The 18,248-nt window shown below is 40.1% G+C and overlaps 2 pseudogenes; both read right to left on the bottom strand.

Moving 5' to 3' along the window:
- Window positions 1-21: 21 nt before the first annotated feature.
- Window positions 22-6,186, bottom strand: LOC149753346 (uncharacterized; annotated as a pseudogene).
- Window positions 6,187-7,229: 1,043 nt separating this feature from the next.
- On the bottom strand, window positions 7,230-11,933 carry LOC149753345 (uncharacterized; annotated as a pseudogene).
- Window positions 11,934-18,248: the final 6,315 nt, after the last annotated feature.

The raw sequence follows: 18,248 nt of genomic DNA, 5'->3' as shown, positions 1-18,248 counted from the left end.
CCTACGCAAATTAGGAGCGTTTCATGGCTGCTCCAAACGTGTATTCTTCATCGGATCCATCCGCTCATGAACCTGCTCTAACTCCAACCTCATTATACGCCTCATCTCACCCATCATCGCCTCCATAAACAGCTTTGGATCAGCCACTCCCGTAACACCTTCGGCACTATTGTGAGACATGATTCCATTCTTCCCTTTTTCCACTCGATAATCCTCTTTCCAGCAACAATTCACCAAGAACCAAGGGAATTCAAGTTCAAAAGTAAGAAAACAAGGGATATGTAATGATTTTTAGAAGCACAATTCAGCAAAATTTCCACGAATTTTTTTTTTTGGTCTTTGGGGTGAGATGATTTTCGGGCTTATTGGAACCAAAATGGGGGAAATCAAACGAAATTTTTTTTGTCAAATCTTTTTTTTTTTTGATGATTAGATTCTTTCTTTCGTTAATAACAGAAAAAGATTTCGAAATAAAATTAGAACAAACAGATTACGATCGGAATGGGTAAAGAAAGAAATTCGGCCAAACTATGATATGTCAAACCGAATTTGGAAAGCTAAAGAACACGGAATTAAGGCACAAGGAAACAACAAAATTCGAACTTAGGGCTAAAACCAATTCGGCCACAACAGATTCGGCCAGACAAGAAAAAGGAAACTAAATTTAAATGGGATTGGCAAACTTGAGACGAGAAATCCTTAGCCCTGATACCAAATGTTGCGAACCGCGTCAAGAATAACGAGACACGTCAAACAATAGAGGAACCCAAGAATGCCCTCGACCCGTTGCTTCAACAAAAACAAGAACCTTGGAATATTTGACCTCAACCCATTGTTTAATGCAAAACAAGAACCTTGGTATAATAAGGAAGACGCCACAAACGGTAGTGGGAATCCGCTTGATAAGTCGATGATGAACGCCACGGAAAATCCGATAAGTTCGAATAGTCCTTCAAAGAACCAAAGAAAATAAAAACTCATAAATTTTCTGAAAAAATATGATCTGCCACTTCCAATAAGCGAAAGGCTTTTTAAATACAAAAGGTCCACGAATTTGCAGCTGCGAAAAAAAAACCCCCCAAAATAGGCTGCCTTAAATTCGCCTAACCAACTAAAAAAGAAACAAGGAATTTTCTGATTCCTTTCTTCTTACAAAACCGAAATTATGAACCTAAAATATCAAATAAGGAAAGTAAATGAACTGTCTTGAAAAGGTTGCTTGAAATTGCAGCTACTTATTCTCCTTGATGAGTCAAAACAGGAAAGCAACCAAGGATGGAAACTAAGCCCCAATAACACGCCAATTGTGCTACAATCTTTAAGGATTTCTTCCGGATTATTCCATAGCTTGAATTATGGAATTCGAGCCTTGTGGAACATGTTCATCACCTTCAATGGACCTCCACAAATTTGCTTGAGCCCAAACTTCTTTAACCAGCCCGTTTAATGCCTCCTTGAACACTTTAGCTCGTGCTCTTGTAACCGGCCCAGTTGGAACTTGAACGGGTTCCTTTGTAGTCATGCTATTATTTGCATCATTCCCCTCCTCATGAAAAAGATTTGCCCTCAAATCATCACCTACATCAAAAGAACTCAAATCAGTAATATTGAAAGCAGCACTAGCATTGTACTCACCGAGCAAATCTAGCTTGTAAGCGTTGTCATTGATGCGCTTTAGACTTGGAAATGACCATCCCCTCTTGGAAGCAGTTTGGAACGTCTTTGCGCCGGAAATCTCTCTTTTCTCATATGCAACCAAACCCAATCTTCGGGTTCAAAAATCAGCTTATGTCGCCCTTTGTTGGCTTGTTTTGCATATTGCTCTGTTCTCCTCTCTATATTGAGCCTTGCCTTCTCATGTATCTGCTTCACAAATTCAGCCTTTTTCTTTCCATCCAAATTAACACACTCAGAAATAGGTAATGGAGATAAATCCAATGGAGTCAAAGGATTAAAACCATAAACAATTTCAAACGGTGAAAACTTTGTAGCAGAATGAATAGCACGATTATAAGCAAACTCAACGTGTGGCATACAATCCTCCCATGTTTTGTTGTTCTTTTTAATCACAGCCCTCAACAAAGTAGACAAAGTCCTATTCACTACTTCGGTTTGACCATCAGTTTGTGGGTGACAAGTAGTAGAAACAAAAGCTTGGTACCTAGCTTACACCACAAAGTCTTCCAAAAGTAGCTCAAGAACTTAGCATCTCTATCCGAAACAATGGTTCTAGGCATGCCATGTAATCTCACAATCTTCCTAAAAAACAAATGAGCAACATGCGAAGCATCATCCGTTTTGTGATATGGAATAAAGGGTTCCATCTTAGAAAATCTATCCACACCCAGAAAAATCGAATCTCTTCCGCGTTTAGTCCTAGGTAATCCTAACACAAAGTCCATTGAAAATATCAATCCAAGGCTCACTGGGAATGGGCAAAGGAGCATACAAACCGTTGGGCTGCACTCTGGATTTAGCTTGCCTACATGTAACACATCTACCACAAATCCGCTCAACATCTCATTTCATGTGTGGCCAATAGAAGTGTTCCTGCAAAACAGCTAAGGTCTTAGCTACTCCAAAATGTCCCATTAATCCCCCTCCATGGGATTCCTGCACTAACAAATCCCTCAAAGAACAGTTAGGCACACATAACTTATTTTCTCGAAACAAGAACCCATCATGTCTAAAGAACTTACCACAAGCGTTTTTCTCACAAGCCTGGTACTCTTCACAAAATTCATGGTCATCAATGTATAAACTTTTAATGTGTTCAAATCCAAGCAATTTTGCATCAAGTGTGGAGAGTAATGCATACCTGTGAGAAAGTGCGTCGGCGGCCACATTCTCCTTACCTTGCTTATATCGGATGACATATGGAAACGTCTCAATGAACTCTACCCAATGAGCATGCCTTCTATTTAGCTTGTGTTGGCCCTTCAAGTGTTTCAAGGACTCATGATCGGTGTGAATTACGAACTCCTTAGGCCATAGGTAGTGCTGCCATGTCTCCAAAGCTCGAACCAATGCATACGACTCCTTGTCATAAGTCGGGTAGTTTAAGGCTGCCCCGCTTAATTTCTCGCTGAAGTAAGCAATTGGTCGTCCCTCATGCATAAGAACTGTGCCTATACCAATACCTGAAGCATCACATTCAAACTCAAATGTTTTAGAAAAGTTAGGTAAAGACAATAAGGGGGCGTTGGTTAGCTTCTCTTTGATTAGCTGAAACGCCTTCTCTTGTTCTTCCCCCCATCTAAATCCGACGTTCTTCTTGGTCACCTCGGTAAGTGGTGCGGCTATGCTACTAAAGTCCTTCACAAACCGCCGGTAAAAATTAGCAAGTCCATGAAAACTACGAACATTGCCTACGCTGTGGGACTCGGCCTCTCTTGGATTGCTCGTACCTTCTCTTCATCAACCTATAAGCCTTGTGCACTAACAACAAATCGCAGAAATACAAGCTTATCGGCGCAAAAAGTACACTTCTTCATGTTAGCAAATAACTTTTCTTTCCTAGGCACATCTAAAACCGATTTCAAATGTACAACATGATCATCCAAGTTTTTGCTATAAATAAGTATATCATCAAAATAGACAACAACAAACCTGCCTATAAATGCACGCAAAACATGATTCATAAGTCTCAGAAAAGTGCTTGGTGCATTAGTCAAACCAAAAGGCATAACTAACCATTCGTACAAACCATATTTTTTTTTAAAAGCAGTTTTCCTTTCATCTCCTTCTTTCATTCTAATCTGATGATAACCACTCTTTAAATCAATCTTCGAAAACACACAAGAACCATGCAACTCATCTAACATGTCATGTAACCGAGGAATAGGATGACGATACTTTACCGTTATGTTGTGATGGCTCGGCAATCAATGCGCATTCTCCACGTCCCATCCTTCTTAGGTACAAGTAAAACTGGAATGGCGTGCGGACTCATGCTCTCCTTCACGTACCCCTTCTCCAACAACTCACCTACCTGCCGTTGAAGCTCCTTTGTCTCCTCAGGATTGCTCCTATAGGCTGGTCGGTTTGGAATTGTCGCACCGGGAACAAAGTCAATTTGATGTTCAATTCCTCGAATTGGTGGTAATCCATGTGGTGTTTCCTCAGGAAAGACATCCTCAAATTCCTGCAAAAGAGAAACAACAGAACTGGGCAAAGCAGGGTCAGGTTCGTTAGTGTTTAAAAATGCCTCCTTGTACAAAACTACAATCATCAGCCGATTTGATTACATTAATCGCTTAATCTCACTCACTTTTGCATAGAAATTCTTTTGTTTTTTCTCTGAATTTCTCTCAATGGCTAAATTTTGATTTTCTTTTTCTCTCTCATTTTGCTCAGCCACTCTCCGATTTTCACTCTTTTTCTTTTGCTCACTCTCTTTTTTTTTATCACTCTCATGTTGCAACCTCACTTGATCGTCATAAATCAGTTTCGGTGTCATCGGTACAAGAGTGATGGGTTTTTGGTCGAGCACGAACGAGTATTTGTTGGTGAAGTCATCATGCTTAACTCTCCGATCGAATTGCCACGGTCGGCCTAATAGTAAATGTCCAGCTTGCATCGGAGCTACATCACACAAAACTTCATCTTCATATTTTCCGATGCGGAATGAAACCAAAACCTGCTTATTCACCTTTACCTCGCCACTATCATTCAGCCATTGTAACTTGTACGGCCTAGGATGTTTCAGTATGGGCAGTCCTAATTTATCCACCAAGGTTGTGCTTGCAACATTAGTACAACTTCCTCCTTCAATAATCATACTACATACCTTGTCTTTGATATAGCACCTAGTATGAAAGATGTTCTCCCGCTGCACTTCTTCCACTTCTTTTGCTTGCAAGCTTAGGAGTCTTCTTGACACCAACAATTCACCTTAGACCGCATATTCTTCATCATCCACGTCCTCCAATGGTGGCATAGAGTCGGTATCGGACTTGTCGTCGGTTTCGATCTCTCCATTACCCCTTATCACCATGACTCTTTTGTTCGGGCATTGACTTGTTATGTGACCCCTGCCTTGACATTTAAAATACTTAATGTCACGGTTTCGAGAAGTGGAAGGGTCAGATTTACCTTGAGTGCCATGGTTGGTTGTTTCTAGTTTTGGCTCGAATTTGGGTTTTGCAGCTGGTTTCTCCTCTTTCTTCACATGACTCGGTTTCCATAGGGAAAAACCCGAATTATGGGATGCACGTGTACCACCCCTCCTCTGGAGTTGTTGCTCCACCTTGATGGCTATGTGCACCATATCCTCCAACTCCACATAATGCTGCATCTCCACCCTATCATGAATTTCTTGATTCAAGCCATTCAAGAACCTAGCCATAGTAGCCTCTCGGTCTTCTTCGATATTAGCCCGGATCAAAGCAATCTCCATGTCTTGATGATAATCCTCCACAATTCGGTTGCCTTGTCTGAGCGTTTATAATTTATTGTACGACTCCCGGAGGTAATGGCTGGGCACAAACCGCTTCCTCATCACTATTTTCATCTCTTCCCAAGTCTCTACCGGTCGTTCCCTATTTCGCCGCTGGTTCAACACTGACTGATCCCACCACTCAATAGCATAGTCAGAAAATATAATGGCGGCAAGTTTTACCATCTTCATTTTGGAGTAGTTGTGGCAATCGAACACTAACTCTACCTTTTTCTTCCACTCAAGATAAGCCTTGGGGTCGTTTCTTCCTTGAAACGCGGGAATTTTCATCTTAATACTACCCAAGTTGTTATCTTCCCGATTCCTATCTTCTCTAACCCGCCCTCCATATCTCCTATTTCCAACAACCGAATCCTGATCTTCTTCTTCATCAAAACCAGCCCCATAATACTCTCCATCTTCATCTCTCACTCCCCGATGTTGGACTCTTTCCCTCCTACGCAAATTAGGAGCGTTTCGTGGCTGCTCCAAATGTGTATTCTTCATCGGATCCATCCGCTCATGAACCTGCTCTAACTCCAACCTCATTATACGCCTCATCTCACCCATCATCGCCTCCATAAACAGCTTTGGATCAGCCACTCCCGTAACACCTTCGGCACTATTGTGAGACATGATTCCATTCTTCCCTTTTTCCACTCGATAATCCTCTTTCCAGCAACAATTCACCAAGAACCAAGGGAATTCAAGTTCAAAAGTAAGAAAACAAGGGATATGTAATGATTTTTAGAAGCACAATTCAGCAAAATTTCCACGAATTTTTTTTTTTGGTCTTTGGGGTGAGATGATTTTCGGGCTTATTGGAACCAAAATGGGGGAAATCAAACGAAATTTTTTTTTGTCAAATCTTTTTTTTTTTTTGATGATTAGGTTCTTTCTTTCGTTAATAACAGAAAAAGATTTCGAAATAAAATTAGAACAAACAGATTACGATCGGAATGGGTAAAGAAAGAAATTCGGCCAAACTATGATATGTCAAACCGAATTTGGAAAGCTAAAGAACACGGAATTAAGGCACAAGGAAACAACAAAATTCGAACTTAGGGCTAAAACCAATTCGGCCACAACAGATTCGGCCAGACAAGAAATAGGAAACTAAATTTAAATGGGATTGGCAAACTTGAGACGAGAAATCCTTGGCCCTGATACCAAATGTTGCGAACCGCGTCAAGAATAACGAGACATGTCAAACAATAGGGGAACCCAAGAATGCCCTCGACCCGCTGCTTCAACAAAAACAAGAACCTTGGAATATTTGACCTCAACCCATTGTTTAATGTGGAACAAGAACCTTGGTATAATAAGGAAGACGCCACAAACGGTAGTGGGAATTCGCTTGATAAGTCGATGATGAACGCCACGGAAAATCCGATAAGTTCGAATAGTCCTTCAAAGAGCCAAAGAAAATAAAAACTCATAAATTTTCTGAAAAAATATGATCTGCCACTTCCAATAAGCGAAAGGCTTTTTAAATACAAAAGGTCCACGAATTTGCAGCTCCGAAAAAAAACCCCCCAAAATAGGCTGCCTTAAATTCGCCTAACCAACTAAAAAGGAAACAAGGAATTTTCTGATTCCTTTCTCTTACAAAACCGAAATTATGAACCTATAATATCAAATAAGGAAAGTAAATGAGCTGTCTTGAAAAGGTTGCTTGAAATTGCAGCTACTTATTCTCCTTGATGAGTCAAAACGGGAAAGCAACCAAGGATGGAAACTAAGCCCCAATAACACGCCAATTGTGCTACAATCTTTAAGGATTTCTTCCGGATTATTCCATAGCTTGAATTATGGAATTCGAGCCTTGTGGAACATGTTCATCACCTTCAATGGACCTCCACAAATTTGCTTGAGCCCAAACTTCTTTAACCAGCCCGTTTAATGCCTCCTTGAACACTTTAGCTCGTGCTCTTGTAACCGGCCCAGTTGGAACTTGAACGGGTTCCTTTGTAGTCATGCTATTATTTGCATCATTCCCCTCCTCATGAAAAAGATTTGCCCTCAAATCATCACCTACATCAAAAGAACTCAAATCAGTAATATTGAAAGCAGCACTAGCATTGTACTCACCGAGCAAATCTAGCTTGTAAGCGTTGTCATTGATGCGCTTTAGACTTGGAAATGACCATCCCCTCTTGGAAGCAGTTTGGAACGTCTTTGCGCCGGAAATCTCTCTTTTCTCATATGCAACCAAACCCAATCTTCGGGTTCAAAAATCAGCTTATGTCGCCCTTTGTTGGCTTGTTTTGCATATTGCTCTGTTCTCCTCTCTATATTGAGCCTTGCCTTCTCATGTATCTGCTTCACAAATTCAGCCTTTTTCTTTCCATCCAAATTAACACAATCAGAAATAGGTAATGGAGATAAATCCAATGGAGTCAAAGGATTAAAACCATAAACAATTTCAAACGGTGAAAACTTTGTAGCAGAATGAATAGCACGATTATAAGCAAACTCAACGTGTGGCATACAATCCTCCCATGTTTTGTTGTTCTTTTTAATCATAGCCCTCAACAAAGTAGACAAAGTCCTATTCACTACTTCGGTTTGACCATCAGTTTGTGGGTGACAAGTAGTAGAAAACAAAAGCTTGGTACCTAGCTTACACCACAAAGTCTTCCAAACGTAGCTCAAGAACTTAGCATCTCTATCCGAAACAATGGTTCTAGGCATGCCATGTAATCTCACAATCTCCCTAAAAAACAAATGAGCAACATGCGAAGCATCATCCGTTTTGTGATATGGAATAAAGGGTTCCATCTTAGAAAATCTATCCACACCCAGAAAAATCGAATCTCTTCCGCGTTTAGTCCTAGGTAATCCTAACACAAAGTCCATTGAAAATATCAATCCAAGGCTCACTGGGAATGGGCAAAGGAGCATACAAACCGTTGGGCTGCACTCTGGATTTAGCTTGCCTACATGTAACACATCTACCACAAATCCGCTCAACATCTCATTTCATGTGTGGCCAATAGAAGTGTTCCTGCAAAACAACTAAGGTCTTAGCTACTCCAAAATGTCCCATTAATCCCCCTCCATGGGATTCCTGCACTAACAAATCCCTCAAAGAACAGTTAGGCACACATAACTTATTTTCTAGAAACAAGAACCCATCATGTCTAAAGAACTTACCACAAGCGTTTTTCTCACAAGCCTGGTACTCTTCACAAAATTCATGGTCATCAATGTATAAACTTTTAATGTGTTCAAATCCAAGCAATTTTGCATCAAGTGTGGAGAGTAATGCATACTTGTGAGAAAGTGCGTCGGCGGCCACATTCTCCTTACCTTGCTTATATCGGATGACATATAGAAACGTCTCAATGAACTCTACCCAATGAGCATGCCTTCTATTTAGCTTGCGTTGGCCCTTCAAGTGTTTCAAGGACTCATGATCGGTGTGAATTACGAACTCCTTAGGCCATAGGTAGTGCTGCCATGTCTCCAAAGCTCGAACCAATGCATACGACTCCTTGTCATAAGTCGGGTAGTTTAAGGCTGCCCCGCTTAATTTCTCGCTGAAGTAAGCAATTGGTCGTCCCTCATGCATAAGAACTGTGCCTATACCAATACCTGAAGCATCACATTCAAACTCAAACGTTTTAGAAAAGTTAGGTAAAGACAATAAGGGGGCGTTGGTTAGCTTCTCTTGGATTAGCTAAAACGCCTTCTCTTGTTCTTCCCCCCATCTAAATCCGACGTTCTTCTTGGTCACTTCGGTAAGTGGTGCGGCTATGCTACTAAAGTCCTTCACAAACCGCCAGTAAAAATTAGCAAGTCCATGAAAACTACGAACATTGCCTACACTGTGGGACTCGGCCTCTCTTGGATTGCTCGTACCTTCTCTTCATCAACCTATAAGCCTTGTGCACTAACAACAAATCGCAGAAATACAAGCTTATCGGCGCAAAAACTTGTAGCAAATAAGTTTTCTTTCCTAGGTACATCTAAAACCGATTTCAAATGTACAACATGATCATCCAAGTTTTTGCTACAAATGAGTATATCATCAAAATAGACAACAACAAACCTGCCTATAAATGCACGCAAAACATGATTCATAAGTCTCATAAAGGTGCTTGGTGCATTAGTCAAACCAAAAGGCATAACTAACCATTCGTACAAACCATATTTTTTTTTAAAAGCAGTTTTCCTTTCATCTCCTTCTTTCATTCTAATCTGATGATAACCACTCTTTAAATCAATCTTCGAAAACACACAAGAACCATGCAACTCATCTAACATGTCATGTAACCGAGGAATAGGATGACGATACTTTACCGTTATGTTGTTGATGGCTCGGCAATCAATGCGCATTCTCCACGTCCCATCCTTCTTAGGTACAAGTAAAACTGGAATGGCGTGCGGACTCATGCTCTCCTTCACGTACCCCTTCTCCAACAACTCACCTACCTGCCGTTGAAGCTCCTTTGTCTCCTCAGGATTGCTCCTATAGGCTGGTCGGTTTGGAATTGTCGCACCGGGAACAAAGTCAATTTGATGTTCAATTTCTCGAATTGGTGGTAATCCATGTGGTATTTCCTCAGGAAAGACATCCTCAAATTCCTGCAAAAGAGAAACAACAGAACTGGGCAAAGCAGGGAGGGTCAGGTTCGTTAGTGTTTAAAAATGCCTCCTTGTACAAAACTACAATCATCAGCAGATTTGATTACATTAATCGCTTAATCTCACTCACTTTTGCATAGAAATTCTTTTGTCTTTTCTCTGAATTTCTCTCAATGGCTAAATTTTGATTTTCTTTTTCTCTCTCATTTTGCTCAGCCACTCTCCGATTTTCACTCTTTTTCTTTTGCTCACTCTCTTTTTTTTTATCACTCTCTTTCTGCAACCTCACTTGATCGTCATAAACCAGTTTCGGTGTCATCGGTACAAGAGTGATGGGTTTTTGGTCGAGCACGAACGAGTATTTGTTGGTGAAGTCATCATGCTTAACTCTCCGATCGAATTGCCACGGTCGGCCTAATAGTAAATGTCCAGCTTGCATCGGAGCTACATCACACAAAACTTCATCTTCATATTTTCCGATGCGGAATGAAACCAAAACCTGCTTATTCACCTTTACCTCGCCACTATCATTCAGCCATTGTAACTTGTACGGCCTAGGATGTTTCAGTATGGGCAGTCCTAATTTATCCACCAAGGTTGTGCTTGCAACATTAGTACAACTTCCTCCATCAACAATCATACTACATACCTTGTCTTTGATATAGCACCTAGTATGAAAGATGTTCTCCCGCTGCACTTCTTCCACTTCTTTTGCTTGCAAGCTTAGGAGTCTTCTTGACACCAACAATTCACCTTGGACCGCATATTCTTCATCATCCACGTCCTCCAATGGTGGCATAGAGTCGGTATCGGACTCGTCGTCGGTTTCGATCTCTCCATTACCCCTTATCACCATGACTCTTTTGTTCGGGCATTGACTTGCTATGTGACCCCTGCCTTGACATTTAAAACACTTAATGTCACGGTTTTGAGAAGTGGAAGGGTCAGATTTACCTTGAATGCCATGGTTGGTTGTTTCTGGTTTTGGCTCGAATTTGGGTTTTGCAGCTGGTTTCTCCTCTTTCTTCACATGACTCGGTTTCCATAGGGAAAAACTCGAATTATGGGATGCACGTGTACCACCCCTCCTCTGGAGTTGTTGCTCCACCTTGATGGCCATGTGCACCATATCCTCCAACTCCACATAATGCTGCATCTCCACCCTATCATGAATTTCTTGATTCAAGCCATTCAAGAACCTAGCCATAGTAGCCTCTCGGTCTTCTTCGATATTAGCCCGGATCAAAGCAATCTCCATGTCTTGATGATAATCCTCCACGATTCGGTTACCTTGTCTGAGCGTTTACAATTTATTGTACGACTCCCGGAGGTAATGGCTGGGCACAAACCGCTTCCTCATCACTATTTTCATCTCTTCCCACGTCTCTACCGGTCGTTCCGTATTTTGCCGCTGGTTCAACACTGACTGATCCCACCACTCAATAGCATAGTCAGAAAATACAATGGCGGCAAGTTTTACCTTCTTCATTTTGGAGTAGTTGTGGCAATCGAACCCTAACTCTACCTTTTTCTCCCACTCAAGAGAACCCTTGGGGTTGTTTCTTCCTTGAAATGCTGGAATTTTCTTCTTAATACTACCCAAGTTGTTATCTTCCCGATTCCTATCTTCTCTAAACCGCCCTCCATATCTCCTATTTCCAACAACCGAATCCCGATCTTCTTCTTCATCAAAACCAGCCCCATAATACTCTCCATCTTCATCTCTCACTCCCCGATGTTGGACTCTTTCCCTCCTATGCAAATTAGGAGCGTCTCGTGGCTGCTCCAAACGTGTATTCTTCATCCGATCCATCCGCTCATGAACCTGCTCTAACTCCAACCTCATTATACGCCTCATCTCACCCATCATCGCCTCCATAAACAGCTTTGGATCAGCCACTCCCATAGCACCTTCGGCACTATTGTGAGACATGATTCCATTCTTCCCTTTTTCCACTCGATAATCCTCTTTCCAGCAACAATTCCCCAAGAACCAAGGGAATTAAAGTTCAAAAGTAAGAAAACAAGAGATATGTAATGATTTTCAGAAGCACAATTCAGCAGAATTTCCACAAATTTTTTTTTTTGGTCCTTGGGGTGAGATGATTTTCGGGCTTATTGGAACCAAAATGGGGGAAATCAAACGAAAATTTTTTTGTCGAGTCTTTTTTTTTTTGATGATTAGGTTCTTTCTTTCGTTAATAACAGAAAAAGATTTCGAAATAAAATTAGAACAAATAGATTATGATCGGAATGGGTAAAGAAAGAAATTCGGCCAAACTATGATATCTCAAACCGAATTTGGAAAGCTAAAGAACACGGAATTAAGGCACAAGGAAACAACAAAATTCGAACTTAGGGCTAAAACCAATTCGGCCACAACAGATTCGGCCAGACAAGAAAAAGGAAACTAAATTTAAATGGGATTGGCAAATGTAAGATGAGAAATCCTTGGCCCTGATACCAAATGTTGCGAACCGCGTCAAGAATAACGAGACACGTCAAACAATAGGGGAACCCAAGAATGCCCACGATTAGGTTTGGTTGGGAGATCTCGACCCGTTGCTTCAACAAAAACAAGAATCTTGGAATATTTGACCTCAACCCATTGTTTAATGCGAAGCAAGAACCTTGGTATAATAAGGAAGATGCCACAAACGGTAGTGGAAATCCGCTTGATAAGTCGATGATGAATGCCACGGAAAATTTCGATCAGTTCGAATAGTCCTTCAAAGAACCAAAGAAAATAAAAACTCATAAAATTTCTGAAAAAATATGATCTGCCACTTCCAATAAGCCAAAGGCTTTTTAAATACAAAAGGTCCGCGAATTTGCAGCTGCGAAAAAAAGAAAACCCCAAAATAGGCTGCCTTAAATTCGCCTAACCAACTAAAAAGGAAACAAGGAATTTTCTGATTCCTTTCTTCTTACAAAACCGAAATTATGAACCTAAAATATCAAATAAGGAAAGTAAATGAGCTGTCTTGAAAAGGTTGCTTGCAATTGCAGCCACTTATTCTCCTTGATGAGTCAAAACAGGAAAGCAACCAAGGATGGAAACTAAGCCCCAATAATACAACAATTGTGCTACAATCTTTGAGGATTTCTTCCGGATTATTCCACAGCTTGAATTATGGAATTCCAGCCTTGTGGAACATGTTCATCACCTTCAATGGACCTCCACAAATTTGCTTGAGCCCAAACTTCTTTAACCAGCCCGTTTAATGCCTCCTTGAACACTTTAGCTCGTGCTCTTGTAACCGGCCCAGTTGGAACTTGAACGGGTTCCTTTGTAGTCATGCCATTATTTGCATCATTCCCCTCCTCATGAAAAGGATTTGCCCCCAAATCATCACCTACATCAAAAGGACTCAAATCAGTAATATTGAAAGCAGCACTAACATTGTACTCACCAAGCAAATCTAGCTTGTAAGCGTTGTCATTGATGCGCTCTAGACTTGGAAAGGACCATCCCCTCTTGGAAGAAGTTTGGAACGTCTTTGCACCAGAAATCTCTCTTTTCTCATATGCAACCAAACCCAATCTTCGGGTTCAAAAATCAGCTTATGTCGCCCTTTGTTGGCTTGTTTTGCATATTGCTCTGTTCTCCTCTCTATATTGAGCCTTGCCTTCCCATGTATCTGCTTCACAAATTCAGCCTTTTTCTTTCCATCCAATGGAGTCAAAGGATTAAAACCATAAACAATTTCAAACGGTGAAAACTTTGTAGCAGAATGAATAGCACGATTATAAGCAAACTCAATGTGTGCCAAACAATCCTCCCATGTTTTGTTGTTCTTTTTAATCATAGCCCTCAACAAAGTAGACAAAGTCCTATTCACTACTTCGGTTTGACCATCAGTTTGTGGGTGACAAGTAGTAGAAAACAAAAGCTTGGTACCTAGCTTACACCACAAAGTCTTCCAAAAGTAGCTCAAGAACTTAGCATCTCTATCCGAAACAATGGTTCTAGGCATGCCATGTAATCTCACAATCTCCCTAAAGAACAAATGAGCAACATGCGAAGCATCATCCATTTTGTGACATGGAATAAATGGTGCCATCTTAGAAAATCTATCCACAACCGCAAAAATCGAATCTCTTCCACGTTTAGTTCTAGGTAATCCTAACACAAAGTCCATTGAAATATCAATCCAAGGCTCACTATGAATGGGCAAAGGAGCATACAAGCCGTTGGGCTGCACTCTGGATTTAGCTTGCCTACATATAACACATCTACCACAAATCCGCTCAACATCTCGTTTCATGTGTGGCCAATAGAAGTGTTCCTGCAAAACAGCTAAGGTCTTAGCTACTCCAAAATGTCCCATTAATCCCCCTCCATGGGATTCCTGCACTAACAAATCCCTCAAAAAATAGTTAGGCACACATAACTTATTTTTTAGAAACAAGAAACCATCATGTCTAAAGAACTTACCACAAGCATTTTTCTCACAAGCCTGGTACTCTTCACAAAATTCATGGTCATCAATATATAAACTTTTAATGTGTTCAAATTCAAGCAATTTTGCATCAAGTGTTGAGAGTAATGCATACCTGTGAGAAAGTGCGTCAGCGGCCACATTCTCCTTACCTTGCTTATACTGGATGACATATGGAAGCGTCTCAATGAACTCTACCCAATGAGCATGCCTTTTTAAAAGGCATGATCGGTGTGAATTACAAACTCCTTAGGCCATAGGTAGTGCTGCCATGTCTCCAAAGCTCGAACCAATGCATATGACTCCTTGTCATAAGTCGGGTAGTTTAAGGCTGCCCTGCTGATATGATCCAGCACAAGGACTTTGACAAGGATAAAGAAGATGCTCAAGATGATATGGAGATTCCAATTGGGCCAATCACAAGAGCTCGGGCCAAGAAACTTCAAGAAGCTGTCCAAACTTTATTAACTCATGCCCAAGGAGAAGGTTCTAGTCCACATGAAGATTTGAACTTGAAGATGGTTAATATGTGGCAAGTCCATTTTGACAATATCCAGTCTAATTAATTATTTAAACGTGGAAAAGAAGAGTCTAATCCTTTCAAATTCGGATTCCTCTTTATGGTGCATTTATCATAGGCTTTTGAAAGGCTGAAGGACATTTTTGAGGCTTGCAAATGAAGGATGAACCTAGTCAAAATGGTTGGGAGTTTTGCTGCAACTTCCCAAGGTTAATTAATTGCTACCAAGACTTTAAGTAGTATTCCTTTCATCTTCACCAACTTTCATTTAATGTTTTTCTAGTTGGTTCAATGCACCATAAATACTTGGTGTTTTTACTTGTAATCAAGCAATTCCGAAATATAATCTTTTTGTGAGAATTTTCTCTCTATTGTTCTTGTGTAGAACTTACGGTAGTTTCAAGTACAACCACTTGAACCTCCAACCCTTGATAATATTGGTCTCACGGGGTCAATATTCCTAATCCTTTGATAATATAGGTTTCTTGCTCTTTATAGCAACGGGGTCTATATTCCTTCCCTTTTAACCTTTTTGGACGATCTGTGAATTCATTTTCCAAACTATTGTTGTTGGGTCTCACGGCAGGTTCGTTGAGGTTTGCATCATTTGGTATCGGAGCCAAGGTTTCCAATCAGGTTACCTATCCCTTATTTGCTTTTATATTCTATCATTTATATTTTTTTCATCCTTTTGCATCGTTTGATATCATTTCATCCATAACCATTTCATTCCTATTCTCTCCCATTTTTTTTCGTGCTTCATCTTTGTTGATATTGCTATTGGTTCCATTATTGAAAGGAAAACATAAAAAGAGGAGACTGAAGTTGTAAAAAAAAAGAAGAAAAAAAGAAAAAAAAAGACAATAAAAAGGAGATCAAAAGGAGTTAGAAGGTTAAATGTTTTGAAAGAAAAGAAGAAGGAGAAGTTTGCCTTTTATTATCATCTATTTCTTATGTTTCATCTCTATATATCCATCATTCAACTTTTCATATCCATTTGCTTTCTATTCATATTCTTTGCTTTTCTTTTCAAAACCATTTCTTCTCATCATTTATGTTCTGAAACTCTTCACACTTGTTGCTTCCATATTGACTCCACTCAAAAATTTGTATTTTTAAGTGTGTTGGTTTTTCATTTGCTTTGCTATGAAATTTACCTTAGTTTTCTCAAGAACTTTTAAGAGAAAATTGAGTAGTAAAAGGCAAGAGTGTGTGAGATCATCATAGGGAAAAAGCCAAATCATTGTGTGCAAATACGAGTGATTGAGTGAAATATATTTGAGTGAAACACGTGAGGGAGTGGTGAGGTTCTTTTCATTTTTACAACATGTCTCAAGGCGGAAGTGAGGAAGCACCAATAGACACCAAATTGAACATTCAAGCTCTGCAACAACAATTCCAGCGGATGAATGCCCAACTTGAAGAAATCCGAGAACGATTAGATCATAATGACCAACAAGTGAATCAAATACAGCAAGGCGCTATGCCACGAGGGAGAAGGCAAAACAGACGTCCCTCCATTCCTCCAGCTGATCATGTTGATACTTATGAAGGTGAAAATGAAGAATTTGATGATGAAACCTCCCTAGCTTCCATACGAAGACAAAGAGATCATAGACCAAGACGACATCGCCAGCACATGCATCAAAATAGAGATGTTGTTGATCGCAACACAGGTTCGATTAAACTTTCTCTCCCACCTTTTCAAAGTAAAAATGATCCTGATGCTTACATTGAATGGGAAAGAAAAGTGGAACTTGTTTTCGATTGTCATAACTATTCGGAGGAAAAAAAAGTTAAGCTTGCAGCTGTTTCTTTGACTGACTATGCAATTGTTTGGTGGGACCAATTGGTTCTAAATCGAAAAAGAAACCGAGAGATTCCAATTGACAATTGGGATGACATGAAAGCTGCCATGAGGAGAAGGTTTGCTCCTTCACACTATTATAGAGACTTACATTTGAAGTTCCAAAGTCTTAAACAGGGAACAAAATCTATTGAAGAATACCATAAGGAGATGGAAATAACCATGATTCGTGCCAATGTTGAAGAAGATAGAGAGGCAACAATGGCTAGATTCAGTTGTGGTCTCAACCGTGAGATTGCGAATGTTGTGGAACTACAACATTATGTGGAAATTGAAGATGTGGTCCACATGGCTATGAAAGTTGAGAGGCAACTTAAAAGAGGAGGAAGATCATCATCCAAGCATGAAGCTGCTGGTTCATCTAATTGGAAGTCCAAATGGAGTCCTACTCCAAAACAAGAAGAAAAGCCTACTTCTAGGCCTAAAGAAGAAAAAAACTATGACCAAACAATCTGAAAAAGGTACTTCTTCCAACCAAACTCAAAAAAATCGTGATATTAAATGCTTCCGATGTCAAGGCTTTGGTCATATTTCTTCTCAATGCCCAAACAAGAGAACCATGATTTTGCTAGATAATGGGGATATTGTTTCTGAAGAAGAAAATGATAAAGAGTCTATGCCACAACTTGAAGATGCTAGTGATATAGAACAGGCTGTTGTTGGTCAAGCCTTAGTTGTTCTTAGAGCCCTCCATGTTCAAGCTCAAATAGACAATGATGAACAACAACGTGAGAATATCTGAATATCTTTTACACTCGCTGCCATGTCAAAAAAGAAAGAGTTTGTGGTTTGATAATTGATGGTGGAAGTTGTATGAATGTGGCAAACAAGCTGATGGTGGACAAGCTAGGGTTGAAGACTCAAAAGCACCCTCATCCATATCGACTTCAATGGCTTAATGATAGTGGAGAATTAAAAGTCACAAAACAGGTACTTCTATCTTTTTCCATTGGAAGATTTTCTGATGAAGTCCTTTGTGATGTGGTTCCAATGCAAGCAAGTCACATATTGCTTGGAAGACCTTGGCAATTTGATAGGCGTACCCTCCATGATGGTTACAAAAATAAGTACAGCTTTACCAAGAATGGCAGAAACATCACTTTGGCTCCTTTACCCCCTCATCAAGTTCTTGAAGAGCAAAATCAAATTAAGAAATCCGTAGCAACCAGTGCTAAACAAAGTAAGGATGAAAATGAGAGTTCAAAAGAAATTGTGACAAAAGAATCTGATAAGAAAAGTGAGAAAAAGAAAGAGGAAAAAAAAGTAAATTTCTATACAAAAGAAAGAGAGATTAAGAGAGCTATGGTTTCACAGAAGCCAATGATGTTGATCTTGTATAAGGAAGCTTACCTCTCAACAACTAACCTTGATGATTCTTTGCCTAGTACAGCC

This window comes from Phoenix dactylifera, chromosome 6 (genome assembly GCF_051530095.1).
Source record: "Phoenix dactylifera cultivar Ajwa chromosome 6, Ajwa_hap1_PhDact_Kaust_v1.1, whole genome shotgun sequence".
NCBI lineage: Eukaryota > Viridiplantae > Streptophyta > Magnoliopsida > Arecales > Arecaceae > Phoenix > Phoenix dactylifera.
Note: the sequence above shows the minus strand (reverse complement) of the source record. Positions and strands in the feature narration are given on the sequence as shown.